Raw genomic sequence first — 5,483 nt, forward strand, 5'->3', positions numbered from 1 at the left:
TTCCTGCTGCTAAGGTGTAAAAAGTAAAGTCCCATCCCAGGCATCCCAGTCCTGCTCCCCACCCTAACGCTGTCTGGGGGGTCTCTCCCTGGCCAACAGCTGCCTGCTCCCTCACTGTCACTCTCTGGGAAGGTGGAGGGAATGCACCTCTGCAAATGCCTCTGACCCATGAGAGTCCTCCTATGGGGAGGATTCCCTGCTACCCAGCACGCCCTCCCTCTTGGCATCACTTGCCCAACTCTTCAGTCGGATTCTTCCTGAGTCGCAGTTCACGAGGTCAGTGAGGGAAAGGCCAGTTCACGCTGATGGGGTACCCGCAGGTGTGTCAGGCCTGACCAGGTACCCGACACCCTTCATCTCCTTTAACCTTTGCCATACTCTTACTGTTGGCACATTTTACAGGGAAGAAAACAGGGGTGTAAAGTTGAGCAGCTCGTCCAAGGGACGGCGTGCCCTGTTTCCCCTCGCCCAGAAGATGCTACTTGGTGCCAGGCAGAGGACGATGAGTTCCACATGCTCAGAGGAGTCCTGGAAGTCTCTAGAAGGTGGCAGCTTTGGACCTGGCTGGACTTCTCATTGCTCTTTCTCCCACAATAACCATGACAGAGGAAAGGGCAAGCCATGGCCTACGAAGCTCTGTGCCCAGTGTGTGCTTGCTACAGCCTGGGTGGCAGGGGCAGAAGGAGGAGCCGATTGCCCCTCCAGTGACCCCACAGCGGCAGGACCAGTCTGCCTCTAGTCTTGCCAAGCTGGCCTGGCCCAGCCGGCTCCTCTGCCCAGTTAATGACCATGCTGCCTGCAGCCAGGGCCGCCACCCTCCTTCAGGGGAGGTAGCAGCTATCCATAGAGCCTGCTGGCCCAGACAGCAGCCAGGCCAAAAATCACAGCGGTCCGTCTCACCACATCCTCTGGCCTCGGTGCTGTGGTCTCTTTCTCCCCCTTTCAGGGTCACAAAGGACACTGCAGAAAGCTGGAGCTACAGGGAAGCTCAGACACCACCCCACTGGCCATGGACATAGGCAAATATGACCACAGAGAGGGGCCAAATTCCAGCATACAGCCAGCCAGTGTAGGGCCTGGGGTTCCCCACTAAAGACTCCTTCCTGGGCCATGTTCAGTCCTGCACTGGCCTTTCACGTCCAGGCTTTTTACATGCAAAGTATACACTACTGGTGCTCAGAGGGAGTGGCTACTTGGAGGGAGTTGCAGAGACAGGACTCCTAAAGGCTGTCTAGCTATCTGTTCTGTCCCAGACACAAGCATATATTTCTAATTCAAACAGATGCAGGCTGGACTCCCTGTTCCCACCGTCTCACTGTGTGATCTTGAGTAAGACAAAGCACCTCTCTGATCCCATTTCTGGGAGCTAACCGTAGGCAGCTCGAGCTGGTGTGTGAGAGTGCCTGTGTAGTGCTTAGCATGGTGTCTGGCTCATAGTGAATACTCAGAGCCGTGGCTGTGGTGAAGGTCCCCACTGTGGTCTTAGGTGGGTGTGCGATGCCCCTGACAACTGCACCGTTACAGATGGCAGGCCTTGTTCATTACTATTATTGTTAAGGTTAAAGATTCCAAGGGGACATGACAGACAGTTGGGTCATCCAGGAATATTTCTGTGGCCATTTCTGACCTGAACTGGGCCTCAACAGATGTGGAGGTGAGCAGAGAAGGGACAGGGATGGCTGCTTGGATGGGAGGAACCTGACAAGCAAAGCGCAGTGATGAGGCCACACGGGTTGTGTTTAGGAGACCATGCTAAGCCAAGGGCCAGTGGTCCACATGGTGCTTTACTGAGGGTAAGGACTTGAATGTCACCACTAGGGGCCAGGTCTTCATCCGAGGAGCCAAACAAGGAGCCTCCTCTCTCATAAGCCCCACAGGCCCGGTACCACTACCTGAGCTCACTCCACCCCTCTGCAGCCACACCGCCCCGTCTCCCCCCACCAGCCCACTCCGTGGCTTGTGTTCACAGTGAAGTACTCCTTCCCTGAGTGTGTAGCCTGCTGTGTTTTACACGTGTGGCCTCACGCTCACTCACAATAACCCTGGGAGGTGGGCATCGCTACCTCCATTTTACAGAGGAGGAAACAAAGGCCCGGCAGGGTGGGTGCCTTGTCCATGGTCTCCGGTGAGTAGGTCACCCAGTCAGGCTCTGACCAGTGAGTAGGTCACCCAGCCCAACTCACTATAGCAAGCTGCCTCTCACTCCAGCTGAAATTGCCTCCTGCATGAAGCCTTCCTGGTCACGCCAGTCCTCGCGGGGCTCTCCCAATTCATTCCTTCATGCTTTCATCCTCACCCTTACTCCTCCCCCTACCACCTCTTTGCAATCAGGGACCCTGAGCTGATCCCTCTGCTGCAACAGAAGAGAGCCGGGTTGTTAACAGGTCACTTTCTCCTGCCCCACCCCGGCCTCCCTGCATACACTCCACCTCCAAGACCAAAAGCACAGGCGCCACCAGCTTCCCCTGGCGGGCTTCTGGAGCTCAGCTGAGCACGGAGCGATTCCTCTGGGCCAGCCTCACTACTGCCAGGGAGCAATCAATTATTCACTGCGCCTGGGTGCCCGGGGAGCCCAGACAATGGGCAAGGGAATGGACACCAGCTCCCCTACCACAGCCCCTTACCGTGAAATGGGTGTGTGTGTGAGAGAGAGAATCCAGAGCCCCTTGCCATTGTCCCTCAGCATATTCCAGAAGGCTGGGCAAGTAAGGGAGGCTGCATGGGGTACGACCCACACGGGGGCCTGAGCTGAGCAAACGCGACAGCAGCTGCTTTCTAACCGAAGGCAAGTCTGAGAATCTTCCCAGACTTCCCGGTCAGAGGTCAAGCTTCCTTTTCCTCACAGGGAAGGAAATGGATATTTGGCCGGGCACTGTATATGTGTATCTCACGTAATCCTCACAACAGGCTGGCAAGGGAAGTATTCTAACTCCACAGAGAACATGCTGGGGCTCAGAGGAGTGGAGGGATGCACCCAGTGCCACTCAGCTACTGTGGCAGGCTGGATTCATGCCCGCCTGGTCTGACGTGCCCTGTCTGCAGCTCCTCGGTTACTTAGGTGCCAGGCTACTACTTGGCCCACCTGGGTAACTCCAGGGCTTCTGGAGTTACTGCTTAAACAGTTCTCAAAGCAGACCACAAGGCCCTGGGCAGGTGGTTTCACCTCTCTGTGTCTCAGTTTCCCGCAGGAGGTCGCCATTCATAACCAGCCCTTGGCAAACACAACGAATGCCTTAGCACTTTACAGTTTGCCCAGTGTGTTGTCCAGTTATCTGAGCAGGTAGCACACCGCCCAGTCCCATTTTACAGGTGAGGTGGGAGCTATGGACGTCCCTGAGTGGTCCCAGGTGACTCCCAGCCCTGCCCTGCTTCCCTCCAGGTTCCAGGCTCTCCCACCACACCATGAAATGAGATTACAGGTGTGAAATGATTTCATCAAAAAGGAGCTTTGTTTAGATGCAGGGATTATTATGGGGATTTGAACCCTCAGGTTGAGGTAGGGGGAGGGAAATCACAGGCCCCTTAGTCACTTTCTCCCTGGGTTCCATCAACCCGCCCACCTCAGGGACTGAGCTCCCAGCCTTCAGCTGACCTCTCACCACCTGTTCCCCTCCCCCCCAGGGGCTTTCCAAGGTGATTTGTTTGTGCACCGTGGAGGTGGGCATAGCAAGGGTTAACAGGTGCTGGCCAAGGCCACAGGGCCCAGACGGAAGCCATATCCCCTCCCCCTTCCCACCCAGAACAAGGGCCCACAGAGTCTGTGCCAAAGGTGCTTTCACAACACCCCTCTCCTGCAGGTCCCCTGGGGCAGCGACAGGAGCCCCTGCCTGGAAATCATGACACCTGGGCTGTGCCCCCAGCCTGGTAGCCCTAGCCTTGAGACCTTGAGCAGCCCCTCCTCTCCTGGGCCAGAGCTGTCTTGCAGATTTCTCTGTCCCAGAGAGACTGAGGTCAGACCTTCAATCTGGGCCAGAGGCTATGGAGCCCTGGCATGTGCGTCTCAAGCCCCAGCACTACAGGCACAGACTCTCATAACAGCCTCACACATGGTCACTCCTGCCTCACACCAGGGTGGGGAACCCCAGCCTCTCATTTAGAAGATGCTCACTGGGGAGAAGAGTGGGTATCTTGGAAGAGGATCACTGGCTTCTGGACCTGGGGCCATCAGTGCCCTCCCCCACCCCATTAGTATTGTGCGTGAGGGGAGTGAGGGGTTTGCTGCGGGGCTCTGACTTGGACACCAGTTCCCAAACAGATGAGCAGCATGGCAGGGACCCTGGAGTCTGGCACAGAGGGGCCCTCCCGGGCCCAAGAGGAGAACAGCTTTGGAGCTGGGAAGCGCCCCACCTCTGCCCTCAATTCTGGGTCACCTTTCCTGGGAAGCCGGAGGCAAGGAGAAGCGTCCTCCTGAGGCTTGGGATCAGGGATCAGCGCTGTGATGCCCAACGTCCCGATGGCTGCACCTCCACCCCCGCCCCCACTGTCTGCCTGCCAGCCGCTTCCTTTCTTTCCCCCTCGCTTTTTATCCTCTCCCTCTTCGACAGTGTCATCCCGGAGTGAAAACAACAGGGTCGTTCGGCCCGTTCGGCCTCCGTCTCCTCATCTGCAAGCACCCACAACAGTCCACACCTTATTTCACATGGGGCAGCAGCGAGCCTTCAGTGAGGGACGTTTGTGCAAGGGCGGGGCGCCGACCTGCACACAATGGGCGCTCAATAAGTGCCCGTTTTCTCCTTTTCCTCTCCCTTTCCCGCGCCCCCTCTTAGTCAGTGCACCCTCTGCTATCCCCCCTACACGCCCTCGGCTGACCCGGCGCTGCCCCGGGGGTCGGGACCGCTCCTGCCGCGCATCCGGGGCTCTCTCACCTGCAGCCTGGGCTCTCGCCGGCCGCCCGGGCAGACGGAGCCCCTGTGTTCTCTTCCGGGCAAGTGCGGAGCCCCTGGCCTGGGGTGGCAGGAGGTGGCAGCTTCGGCTCACAGCACCAGTTCGATCCGACTGTCCTGCAGCCTGGGACCCCTCTCGGGGCGTTGGACCCGGGCCGCCCAGGCTTCCTGGCGCTCCCACGGTTCTAAGTCCGAAGCACTCGGCCGGAGGCAGCGGAGGTTTCGGTCTGAGAGGGCCAGAGGCTGGGGGCGTCCGGGCTCCTCAGCACCCAGGTGGTTGTCCGGGGCTCCCTGCGCGAAGCCCCGCGCGGAGGACTGGGGGCTCCCACACACTGATAGCAAGGCTGGGACGACCCCACAACGATGGTCCGGTACCGCGGGGCCAGCAGCGTCCCGCTCGGGTGAATCAGATCAGGGCCGGGGCTCGGGGCGTCCCGGCCGCACGCCCCAACCGCAGGGCTGGGAGCGTCCGGGAACGGAACCCGGGACTGGGACGCGCAGGGCAGGGCAGGGCAGGCGCGGGCGAGAAGGCGCGGCGGCCTGAACCCGCGGGGAAGTCTCTCGAGGTCCGGACTTGGCGCGGCGGCTGATTCTGGAGCT

General features: G+C 59.0%; 1 protein-coding gene across 1 annotated transcript in view; it reads right to left on the reverse strand.

The window, feature by feature from the left end:
* GDPD5 (glycerophosphodiester phosphodiesterase domain containing 5) overlaps positions 1-5,477 on the reverse strand; it is a 94,755-nt gene extending 89,278 nt beyond the window's left edge. Inside the window, exon 1 of the mRNA XM_027774217.1 lies at positions 4,866-5,477. The gene's annotated coding sequence lies outside the window, so the exon portion shown is untranslated. The remainder of the gene's footprint in view (positions 1-4,865) is intronic.
* Between the last annotated feature and the right edge of the window lie 6 nt (positions 5,478-5,483).

This window comes from Tupaia chinensis, unplaced genomic scaffold (assembly GCF_000334495.1).
Source record: "Tupaia chinensis unplaced genomic scaffold, TupChi_1.0 Scaffold000047_1, whole genome shotgun sequence".
Lineage (NCBI taxonomy): Eukaryota > Metazoa > Chordata > Mammalia > Scandentia > Tupaiidae > Tupaia > Tupaia belangeri.